Genomic DNA, 12,256 nt, shown 5'->3' with positions numbered 1-12,256 from the left:
CGGCTTAACTTCTCTCTTTTTGAAATTTGTTTGGACTCCCTAAATGTAAAGCCTCAAATTCAAATTAAACATTTCCTCCAAGTGAAAGGTATCTCCTGATCGAAATTCTTCTCACAATTACTGCTCTAAAAATCATTTAGCAGGATAGCACACATTGTCCTAGGTATCATTCCTACTACAAAACTAGATGGGTTGATTTAAACTTAATTTTTCAGAAATTTATATCTTCTTGTTCCAACTGAATGGCAAGACTTTAAAGAACAAACTGAATTCTACAGTTATTCTTACATCTTCATTCTCTTGGAATCCCTAAGAGTGGCTCCGTAGAGATTTTATTGATTTGTGCAGCTATTTTAAAAATATTTTCCTTTCCTACCATGTTTCAATCTCTGCAACAAGCATGGGAATACAGAGTTGCACAATTATCTAGCTGAAAGATAAATACCTGGCACATAATAGACCCTGAATGAATGGATGAGTGAATGAATGAATTAATGAATGAATGAATGAATTCTATGCCACAGAATTAAGGGAAAATATCAAGAAAAACAAAATAACCATTGAAGCTACCTTAGCCTTCCAGAATGTGATTCAAGAAAATGGAAAATGTGGATAAAACATGACCAGTCCTAGAATTCTTTATCCTGGGCCATCTTTGGTCATGTAGTTTGTGCTTCTGCAATCTTGCAAGGAATTAAATCATTCACAGAAACCAAGTTTTCTACACAAGGTTTTTTTTTTAATTTTTTTGTTTTGGGGGGGTTTTTTGGTGGTACTGGGGGTGGAACCCAGAGGCTTTCTACTTCTGGGCTATACTCCCAGACCCATTTTATATTTTATTTGGAAACAGGATCTCACTAAGTTGCTGAGAGCCTCACTAAGTAGCTGAGGCTGGCTTCGAACCTGCGCGATCCTCCTGTCTCAGCCTCCCAGGCATGGGGATTACAAGCGTGCTCTACCATGCCCAGCTACACAAGGTATTTGACTATCATCCCTACTCTCACTTCTCAGGAATAACACATCTTATATAATGTCAGTTCCAAAGAAATAAGTGAATATGAGAACATTATTGTAGTGTCTACTGAGATCTGAAAATACTGATGTGCGGTGATTGACTTAATCACAAATTTGCTTCATAAGAAGCAGTAAAATCACCATGGAATTGTATTACTTCGTCATTTTCCTATACACAGTATAATATTGAAGCCATAGTTTATTTTTACTTTCTCCTCCTAATATTGTGAGGAAACTAGATTACCAAGGTAGAAGTTGATCTCTCCTGCAAAGCTACTTATCTTCCTGACATGCAGACTGCTAGCTGATTTTAGAGTTTTGCAGTTATATAAAAGAGAACCATATTTGGCTATCCATGAACCAAATGAAATATCTCTCTGGAAGGATAAGGAAAATCACCCTTCAAATAAAAAACTTAATAAACAAGCCAGCCAAGGTGTTCAAAGTTTGTTTTCTTTCTAGAATGCGACATGTATTATTCATATTGCAAAATCCCAAACCAAAGGTGGGATGTATCACTTATTAACACTATCATGTATCTTAGGAAAACATCATCTCCTTTTCTAACAGGGAGACCAATAGGGCATAATTCATCCTCTACCAGGTCTTCAGGCTCAACAGTATCACCTAAGGACAAGAAATGGGGAGCAGAGGGAAAAAAATTCCCTGAAAAACTAATATGTTTTCTTTCTCAAGATGAGAAAGAAGCACTGAGACCTTTCCAACTCAAAAAACTTAGAAGCCATGACCTCACAAACTAGAAGCTTTACCCAGACCCTTGATGAGTGTTAGGAACAGTTAAAAATAAGGAAATGGAGATTCCTCTACTCCTTCTAGAAGCATTTCCAACGTTATCCTAAGATCATTTCAGTGCATAAACTTTCTAATGGTTGGGCGGTAGAGTATTTAGAAGACAGGTAGACATTTTGCAGCAAATACATGGAAGGAATAGGAAGTTAGTGAAAGAAAATTTGATTCTGGCTAAACCAGCCTAGGAACCCAGTGAGCCTGGGGTGGCCTCATTGAAGACTATGATTCCTGCTTGGGTGTATGAGGTGTGAGAACACCTCCATTCTCAAGTGTTATCCATCCATTTGTCTTATTACATGTACTTTAAAATCCTATTTCATCCTATTTTGTTTTTTAAACAATTCTATCATTTTGTTGTTTTGTTTCTTTTTTAAAGAACTGTGTCACTGGTGACTTTTCCTCTGGCATAAATAAGAGCTGAAGCCCAAATCTCCAGAGGGGAGGGCGGGATCAAGTCAAATTTGCTGTTCACAGTTATGTTTGCTTTGCTGAATCGCTGGACTTTCTGTTTTGTTCTTGTTTTTGCTAATCAGCTCCTACAAACAGTTTATCCTTGGTCATTCCACCAAACCCTTTATAGTCATTTAGAAAGAGCCAAACCTAATTACTGCTTTTCCTATGTTCATGTGTTTGCCTTTCCTGATTTTCCAAAGTACAGGAGAAATACACTTGAATCAAATTATGTAAACATACTATATTCCTTCTTCAGTTAAGTGTGGAGCTCAGACTACACATTTTTATCTTTGCTGCCCAGGAGATTGCCCATCTGTAGAGTCTTTCTCTGCCATCTCCTTGTTCTCTAGTTTTTGTGTATCCATTCCCTCATTTTTAGTCAAGAAGCTTGCGGTCACATAAAGACTGTTTGACAATGTTGGAAATGATGGTTGGAATTCAGTGGTTTTCCCTACCACCATGAAAAATGCTTTCCATTTAGTTCATAATAATAGTGTTTTGCATTTATGGTTTTTGTCTCTTCAAAGCACTCTGCCACCATTAATGAACTAAATCAGCCTTTGCTATTTTATGATCTGTCTCATTAAAATGGAGTTTATTTTCTCTGTGGTAGTCACTTATGTAATGTTGTTTTCTTCTAGAGAACACTGCACTTAACTAACGTAAATTCATTTTTAAATTGTGTGCTTGCGTAGAAAATTTTCCCAGAATTTATTTTTAATGCTGCAACCTTCCCCATAGCATTACAGGGAGTGTGTTAATCTATACAGACATTTTAAACTATAAAGACACATAAACTCTTTAATGTAGGCTTCTCTAAGTACTTGTAAATTATTTATAAAGATCCCCTCAAGTAAATATGTTGAAATTGCCAGCGACAGAAATGGAAATTGTTTGCTCTGTGAACCCTATTACTATCTAATTATTTGCATACTGCTAAATGATTGGCTTACTGATGAAATAAGTGGTACTCAAAAGGTACATAAGAAAAAACTACAGTCGTCAAAGGAACTGAATCCTTGGTCGACTGTGTTCTATCTCGACTGTGTTCTATCTCCACTGTCTCTGCTCTACTTGACCACTTTATACAAGTGCTTGATGGTCCATTTCCAGGAATTTGATCGATTGTGAAAAGGAAATGTCTCTTGGCAAATAAGTATATGCATATTTCCAAGTTTAGGCAGAGATGGGATCCTGGAGACCATGGAGTGAGAAACTATAAATATTGATTGATTGCTTCTCATCTTCTGTCCCCCCTTCTGTGGGAAAGACTTTCTGATTTCCTGATGAAATATCTACACTATTCTTCTACTCTGAGCCTTTAGCTTCAGATAGGATTGAACCTACCCCCAACTCCAAAAGTAGGTCTGCCTGGCTCTCCTAATGGATTAGAGGAGGGATACATAACCCGGGTCTAAGCCAGTCTGCTTCATCGCATTCTCTTTAGCACACAGATTAATAGAGGGCCAGCACTTCAGGTGCTATGTCAATCAGTTAATTTAGGATTATCCCAACAAATTTGGGGTACATACTCTTTTTCCTTGACGGGTCTCATATGATTATAGTAGACTGTAGCTGCTGCTGCTGCTGCTGCTGCTGCTGCTGCTGCTGCTGCTGCTGCTGCTGCTGCTATTTGCCTTCTGAAGAGAAAAGCCTAGAGAGGCTGGGAAGGCAACCACAAAAAATCTGAGGACTCCATAGAAGAGAGCAGAGACACAGACAAGCCTGGAACCATGTTGATCTTACCAGCTTTATATTAGGTACGGAGTAAATTAAACTGCTCTAACGAAGAAACTCCAAAATACAGGAGCTCAAAAGGACAGAATTTCTTTTTTAAATTCTTCATGGAGAATGGCCAAGACTGGCAGGCAGTTCGGAGCCATGACATCATCTAGGGACCCAGTATCCTCCCATCTTATTGTTCTCTTGCTGCCCTTCTATTCACCACCCCATCGTCTAATGCACATTTCGGTTGCAAGGGAAAAGAAAGGAAGAGAGAGAGCAAGAGCTCATTTTAAGATAGAGTTTACTGATCTCAGCTCTGTTGACATTTTGGCTTCATCATTCTTTTCTGTGGGGGTCTACCCAATATGTTTTAAGATGTTGAGCAGATTCCCTGGCCACCATCCCTCTAGGTTTCTATAGAATCCCTCTCTTCCAATTCGGACAAAACTATCTCCAGTGCCAGATATTCCCCACATCAAGTACCACTATTTTAAGGATATACTATGCCACTCCCATCTAAGACTCAGAGGTACCATTAGTCCACACACTGAGTCTTGAGAATATGAAAGAAACATTTCTAGCTGGATAAACTGGTTCCCAGGCAAAACTTCAGGGATTCTATTGCAAAAATAATAAAAATAAGGGGAAAGGATTTTAAAGGTTATTCACCATCTTTGCCACACAGCTCTACTTCCAGACTTTTCCATCTTATAAGCCCATAATTTATACCATTTTGAAATGGGTTTCAGTGAGTGGAGGTTTAGAACCCTAATTGATATAATTATTGCTTTCTTCATCCAACACTGTAAATTGAAATTCAGTGAACATTACTCAACGGAGAAAGGATGAAAAGAATAATACCTAAGTCACTTAGAAGCTGGATATTGTCCCAGAAGGGATTGAGCCAAGCTCCTGAAATGAGTCCATTTCTTATCTTTGGCTGAAACGGAAAGGCTGTGGTCACCAGGGCCAAGGTCACTGTGGTAGTTAAGAAAGAAGACATAGCATTATGCAAAATTGTCAAGATAAAAACTGCAGGCATCTCACATTATTCAGCTCTGAACTGCTGCTTTCTAGTTCTCATTGTAAATACAAAAAGCCTTTATTGGCTCCTTTATATCTCACACAAAAGGATCACTGCTTACAGCCAGCTGTTTGGCAATTATATTTCTATGAAGTTAGCATAATTTGACATTAGAACTGCCTCGGGGAAGAAAGGGTGACAGTGTTCTAGGGTATTATAGTGTAGAATAGTAATGAAGAAAGTTCCCATTTTGCAAGTACATCTCCTTCCCAGAGTTCCTCTGGAAACCATAGTTCTGAATTCAAAACACATTTTCCCCTAGGAATGTTGTTTTTATTTTATTAGAGTACCACATAAGTCTCCCAAGACCAGAAAAGAAAGTACAAAAGAAAACACTGCAAGGCAAAAGAAATTTTGACTTTTTTAATTTTTTGTTTTGTTTTGTTTTGGTACAGGGATTAAACCCTGGAGCATTCTACCTCCAAGCTACACCTTTAGCCCTATTTTATTTTCATTTTGAAACAGGGTCTCACTAGGTTTCTGAGAGTCTCACTTCTTGCTGAGGCTGCCCTCAAACCTATGATCCTCCTGTCTCAGCCTCCCAAATACTGGGATTACAGGCATGAACCACCATACCCAGCTTGTCTGATGTTCCTGATTGACAAAATTATGAGGATAAACCTTCAGGGAGGAGGTGACTTTTAAGCCAAGCTTAAGGTAGGGAAAGAAAGAAAAAGAAAGAAGAAATAAAGGAAGAAAGCAAGCAAGCAAGCAAGCAAAGGCATTCCAAGCTAAGGACAATCGGTTCAAAGACACAGCACTGCAAATTCCCCGTGAGGAACAATGAGTATCTACCATGAGTTGAGGAGACAAGACAAACACATTAGGTTAGGGCTGAGAAGGCAACGGTGGAGTCTGGATGTACAACCACTAACAGGGAATGGTGTTATCAAACATAGCTTAAAAAATTATATAAAAGAATGCTTTGAAGTTGAGGATACAATTGCAAGAGAGGTTAGATTTATGATCTTCAGAGATAGCAAAGGGTTAGAGAAAATTGACCAAGAAAAAAACACGTAGATTGGTAGATGTCACGGCTAACTATTTGGGGAAAGTAGAGAAAGAATTAAAGGTGGCCCCAGATTTTCTAACTTTTTTGGCACAGGAAGCAGTACAAGACCAAGCTTGGGGGGAAGAGAATGAGCTCAGTGGTTTCTGTGTAAAGGGTAAAAGAAGAGTGTGAGGCAATTGTGGCCTTAGAGTGCAGCACATAAACTGAGCTTATGTTTCTGCAAGCATGCCTGCTGCGTCCTTGTAATTGAAGAAAAACATTTTAACAAATTTTGTGCTTACCTCCAAAGCTTTCCTCCAAGTTTATTTTATATTTTTCGAGGGGGGGGATGTGGCTCCACATGTTGAAAATGGTGCTGGCAACACCAGTGTTGATAAAAAAAAAAATACACTCCAGGGCCAGATTCTTGGTCAGAAACTTAGTTTAACAGAGGCAGCAATAATATTGGAAGTATGAGGTTGCATTGCAGAATGTCTCAGAAAAGGAAGGCAGAGAAAAATCCTATGAAACATGTTAAAATAATGCTAAGGCCATTAAAAATAAAATATGTCCTTGAGGGTCTTGGGGAAGAGTAAAGTAAAGGAGAAAAGAGGATGAGCTCATGATTACTGAGAAAAAAAAAAAGAGGGGAACAAAGAGAGCAGGAGGAGTACGATAACAAGGCCAGCAATGGTGGGATCATGAACTATCTGGAGAGGACTTCTCGGGTGTTTTTTGATCCCTACTCCCAAACTCCTTATTTTCTTTCCAAAGATAAAAACATCAAACCAGCTGAACCTTTGTCCCACTGATTGCATGCTAGGAAAGCCCAGTAATGAGAAGAGCCAGGAAGGAGAAGCATGAATGTGCCATCACCCTTTGAGTTGGTGTGCCCAGGGTAGATCAGATGGAGCTGAGGGGGACAGAATATGGCCCTTGAGGACTGTGGAGGTGATGGTTCATTCCACCTGGAGCTAGATATTTGAGCATCAGGGCTAGCTCAGCCTGCTAGAACGTATTGGTTATTAAAAAAAGCCCTTCAAGTGGGGTATGGTGGCATCCACCTATAATCCCAGTATATGAGAAGCTGAGCCAGGAAGATTGGGTTCAAGGCTAGACTCAGCCACTTATCCAGGCCCTCTGGAACTTAATGTGGCCCTATTTCCAAATAAAAAAATTAAATAGTGTTGTGTATGTGTGTAGCTCAAAGGTAGAATGCCCCTGGGTTCAATCCCTAGCACCAAAAAAGAGAAGAAGGAGCTTTTCAGAAAACTTTTATGAGAAAAATATATAACAAATCTCTCACTCAAAATTAATGCTTGAATGTCAAAAATAATGATACCAGATCACAGGCTTTCTGCCTGTGAGTTCCCAGCTGGCAGAGGGGAGAACTCCTTTTCATCTTCAGAATTGCTCATAAGCTGGGGTAGACCAAGCAGTCACAGAACCTGTCAAATAAGCTAGCTAGCAAGGCCACAGCATGCACCTCGTCAACATCCTGGGGCCCTCTGCTGTCCTCTTACATGGTAGGTCAGTGTTCCAAGTCTCCACTGTCTTGATCCTGAAGCACAATAAGTGATTTGGCAAATCATACCACTGCAGCTTTAACACTGATCCCCTGCTCCACGCTCTGGGTAGGAAAGTGGGAAAGTGAAGGGAAGGAAGAAGGGAGGAAGGAAGGAAAGAATTCTGTGGCTAACCCAGATGTGGTGGCTCATGCCTGTAATTCCAGGACTTGGCAGGCTGAGACAGGAGGATCATAGGTTCAAGACCAGCCTACACAACTTAGCAAGACCCTATTTCAAAATAAAAAGAGTTGGAGGTACAGTTTATTGGTAGAAAGCCCCTGAGTTCAATCCTCAGTCCTCCCCCCCCCAAAAAAAAAAATCCCAATTTAATGGCTAAGTAGCAACCAGAAAGAAGAAACCAGACTATCAAGTTTTCTCACAAAAGAAAATAGTTAACAGGAAAAGTAAGAGAAGGAATATAGATATTACTTTTCTCCAATAATAGGTATTACTCATCTCTGACAATAAAATGTCAAGGCTAAGGGATCCCTTTTTTCCATGTCTGCATTTTTAGCAGCATAAGAAAAATAGGAGCCAGGTGTGGTGGCACATTCCTGTAACCCAGTACTTTAGAGTTTGAGACAGGAGGATCACAGTTTTGAGACCAGCCTCAGTAACTTAAGGAGACCTTCAAAAAAAAAATTAAAAAGGGCTAAAAGTGTAGCTCAGAGGTAGAACATCCCTGGGCTCAATCCTCATTACCAAAAACAAAGGAAAGTAGGTACTTCATACAAAATATGCCCAAGTACGTCAATATTAGCTGGCCTCAGAAGCGGAAAGAAGACCCAGTAAGTCAAATTTCTGATTCACACTGTCCAAGGGTGTGTAACAAGATTCCATTGATAACTCTGAGCTCTTCTTTCCAGCTTGAGTCATTTGATCTGTTGACTTTAGAGTGAGAGAAAAACCATTCAGGACACTGAATCCGTTTCTCATCCCACACCTCAAGACCACCTCAAACTGAAAGTAATGAAAGGCATTCTCTGTCTTTTATCTCAGACATGATTAAATTTGTCATTCACGAGTGGGTTGCTTAGAGTAGGTATGCTCCTTTCCAGAAATAAACGGGTACAAGTAGAGCTTGTCTTACTTCTACAGTAAATGAGAACCCTGTCCTTGTTTGTGAAGGGCGGTCACCAGTTCAGCAAAATGAGTTGGAAGAGTCTGGTCTGCACATGTTGCCTAAGATGTTATCACTTTCACCAAATTCCCATCCTAATTAAAAATGTGCCAGACTCACTTTGAAGCACTTTCCATGTGATAACACAGTTCACCATCAAAACTCTGTGAGCTAAGTACTTTCTTTTTTTTTCTTTTTTTAGTTTTTCAGTACTGGGGATAGAACCAGGGACATTTTTCCTCCGAGCTACACCCCCAGCCTTCTTTTTAGTGTTTATTTTGAAACAGTGTCTCACAAAATTGCAGAGGGTCTCACTAAATAGCTAAGGCTGGCTGCGAACCTGCGATCCTCCTGTCTCAGCCTCCCAAGTACTGGTTTATAAGCGTGCACCACCACACCAGGCACTATTTTCATTTTTACCACTTTACCGTTGAAAGAACTATGTGACAAAAAGGTTAAATAAATGGTCCGAGATCACTGTTTCAAAATAAAAAATAAAATAGGGTGTTGCTCAGAGGTAGAATGCCCCTGGGTTTAATCCCCAGTACCAAAAAAAGAAAAGAATTGACTTTTATCCTTGAGCCTGGCTAAATAAACAATGGAATCCTCATTTCAAAATTGGTTATTGCATTCGTTTTCTATTACTGCCATAACAGATTATCACAAACCTCTAGGTAAGAAAAACCTGACACATGCAGTTAGATAGGAGGTATTGCAGTCCGTATTGTCACTGATGTAACCTAATAAGCCTGGTCCTGCACAACTTAAAGGGGGAAATATTTATTTGATCACAGTTCTGGAGATTTTATAGTTCAGTCCATGTAGGCTAGGTTTGCAGAGCTCAGGACACAGTAAGAAGAAGAAGAGAAAGGGAGAGAACAAGACTTCGCTCTCACATCATGGAGGCTGGAAACCAGAGAGAGAATAAGGGAAGGAGCGATCTCCTATAATCTCCAAGGCCGCATGCCAAGGGATCCCTCCTTGACAACCAAGCCTTGCCTCCAAAATGCTTTCCTGGTTTTCATGAGGACTAGGGATCATGTTCTAAATCTAAACCATTGCAAGAGGAATAAGTTCAAAGGATCTATTGTACAACATAATGACTATAGTTAAGTGTTCGTACTACAAAAAATAAGTATGTGAGATACTGTCTCTGTTCGTTAGTTGAACTTGGCTGTTCTACCATGTATACATGTTTCAAAACATCGTATCGTACACAATAAATAGCTAACATTTCTATTTGTCGATTTAGAAATTAATTTTCAAAACAATTTCTTTAAAAGCCAGAAACATATCTCACTGGCTAGAAATGAAGTGTCAGCATGGCTGGATTCCGTTCTGGAAGCTCTAGGGAAGAATGCATTTCCTTGCTAAGCTTCTAGAGGCCACTTATATTCCGTGTCTTGTGGGCCCTCCCTCGTCTTCAAAGCTAGTATAGCATGTCTTTGACCTTCCTTCTGCCATGTCTCTTTCTGAGAATAACCAGAAAAAGCTCTGTTTTTAAGGACTCTGTGTGATTAGATCAGGCCCTCCTGGAAACTAGAATGATCTCATCTCAAAGTCCTTAACTTTTAACACATTTGCAAAGCTCCTTTTGCCATTTAACATCCTCATAGGTGCTGAGGATTAGAATGTGACACCTTTGGAAAGAGCTATTTTTCTGCCTACCATAATGTGAACATTAGAAACCAAAAAAAAAAAAAAAAAACCAGTTTGTTATATTAAAAAGGCTTGTCAACATATGAAAGTTTGAAAGTGATCTCATTAGTATCCTGAAAAACCTCCAAGTCAGAACAGCTATTGTGACAGAAAGGATTTAGGTGATTTCACACCTAAAGAAAGCCTGACAGTGGTGGGGAGGGGCAACAGAGACACATAAACAAGACCAAGTGAGAGCCCTGAAAATGATCCACAAAGAGCACAGGGGGGGTCCACTCATTGTTTTATTAGGAACAGAGAACCTTCTTTCTGATCCCAATTTATCACGTTTTTGGAAAAATTACAGCCATGTGTCATTAGAAATTACACAAACATCAGAACAAAAAACTTTTTTAAAAAAAATCTACTATTTTGAGAATAAGCCAATAAAAAAATGTTGAAGTTTCCCAAGTCTTGAACCTGTTTTGATGGCAACAAGGAATATCTAATTGGTGTTGTTGGAAAAGGATGGTCAGGATTTAGATGATGGGAATTTCCCTGAGTGCTTGCTTTTAAGAATCAAAGGAATCCACAAGCCACATAGAGCACCTGAAGAGAGTAACCCAATTATATGGCTTGCATATTTCTCCATGCAATTTACATGCTTCCAAAGTCCAAGGGATGTGTTTGATGCCCTGCATGCTGTCTAGCAGCTGTGCTCAAGTAAGGGCAACATTAGTGAGTCTCATTATAGCCTATCTTATCATTTCTGTAAAATTATATCTTATTATATAATCACCAGGTATTCTAAGCCACCAAGAAACTTGGATTTGGACAAGAATTTGTTTTGCACAATAATTTCTAAAACAGAACAAATTTAATTGTAGAGAGTCCTACCTTCCAAGAGAGATGATCTTTGCTTTTAAAAACTTGTCCCCAGCTGGGCATGGTGGTTCACACTTGTAATCCCAGTATTTGGGTGGCTTAGACAGGAGGGTCACAGGTTCAAAGCCAGCCTCAGCAACTTAGGGAAACTCTGTTTCAAAAATAAAGGGATGGGGGTGGAAGCTGGACATATAGCTCAGAGGTAGAATGCTTCTGAGTTCCATCTCTAGTACAAAAATTAAATTAAAAAATTCTATGCCCTCAAAGCTCAAGTGTGACTCATATGTAGGTTGGTATATTTCAATTTAGAGGACTCATCCAGCTGCTAGGGAGATAGGAGTAAGGTTTAGATCTCAGAAAAACTCACTAAAAAGATAAGCAAAGGATTAAGGCTATCTGCATGCACAAGGCACTGGGTTCAATCCCAGCACCCAAAACAAAAACACTGAATGTATGCCAGTAACTCTTTTAATAAATTAAAAGAATGAATATGGTAGATAAGGTTTCTGTCTTTCAGGAGTTATGTTCTACTAAGGGGTAGGGAGAAGATAAAAACAATCTTTTTTTATCTGCAATCTTCTCTTTTAAAAATATGTGGGCATTAGACAAGATTATAATGTTCCTCACAACTCCTCGTGTTCTGAAAGAGAGGAGAAAAAAAGTTGGAAGGCTTAGCTGTGGTTATTTTGGATGGTTTTAAATTTTTCTTTTGGTTGATCATTGCCTTCTGATATTTCTCTATAATGAGCACGCATTACAAATGAAATGGGGAAATGTTTAAGGAAAACAGTAGAAAGACATTCCTGTCCCTCTCAGGCTCTGGTTCCTAGTGACCCTGAGGCAAGCCATTCATCCACTGCTGTAATGGGCGCTGAGCATGAGAACTGTCTTGGTGACTTACTGATCATTTTACCTTTGCCTAATGAAGCTTCAGCTTCAGGGGAAATGCTCGGACTCTTTCTCCCCCT

The 12,256-nt window shown here is 39.4% G+C and overlaps 1 protein-coding gene across 2 annotated transcripts in view; it reads left to right on the top strand.

Moving 5' to 3' along the window:
* Positions 1 to 12,256, top strand: part of SYT1 (synaptotagmin 1) — a gene marked incomplete at both ends in the record, with an annotated part of 221,712 nt that overhangs the window by 200,003 nt on the left and 9,453 nt on the right. The gene's annotated exons all lie outside the window — the stretch shown is intronic.

Source organism: Muscardinus avellanarius, assembly GCF_963383645.1.
Source record: "Muscardinus avellanarius genome assembly, chromosome: 11".
In the NCBI taxonomy this organism is placed as follows: domain Eukaryota; kingdom Metazoa; phylum Chordata; class Mammalia; order Rodentia; family Gliridae; genus Muscardinus; species Muscardinus avellanarius.
The sequence above is the reverse complement of the archived record's forward strand: the minus strand, read 5'-3'. Positions and strand labels throughout refer to the sequence as shown.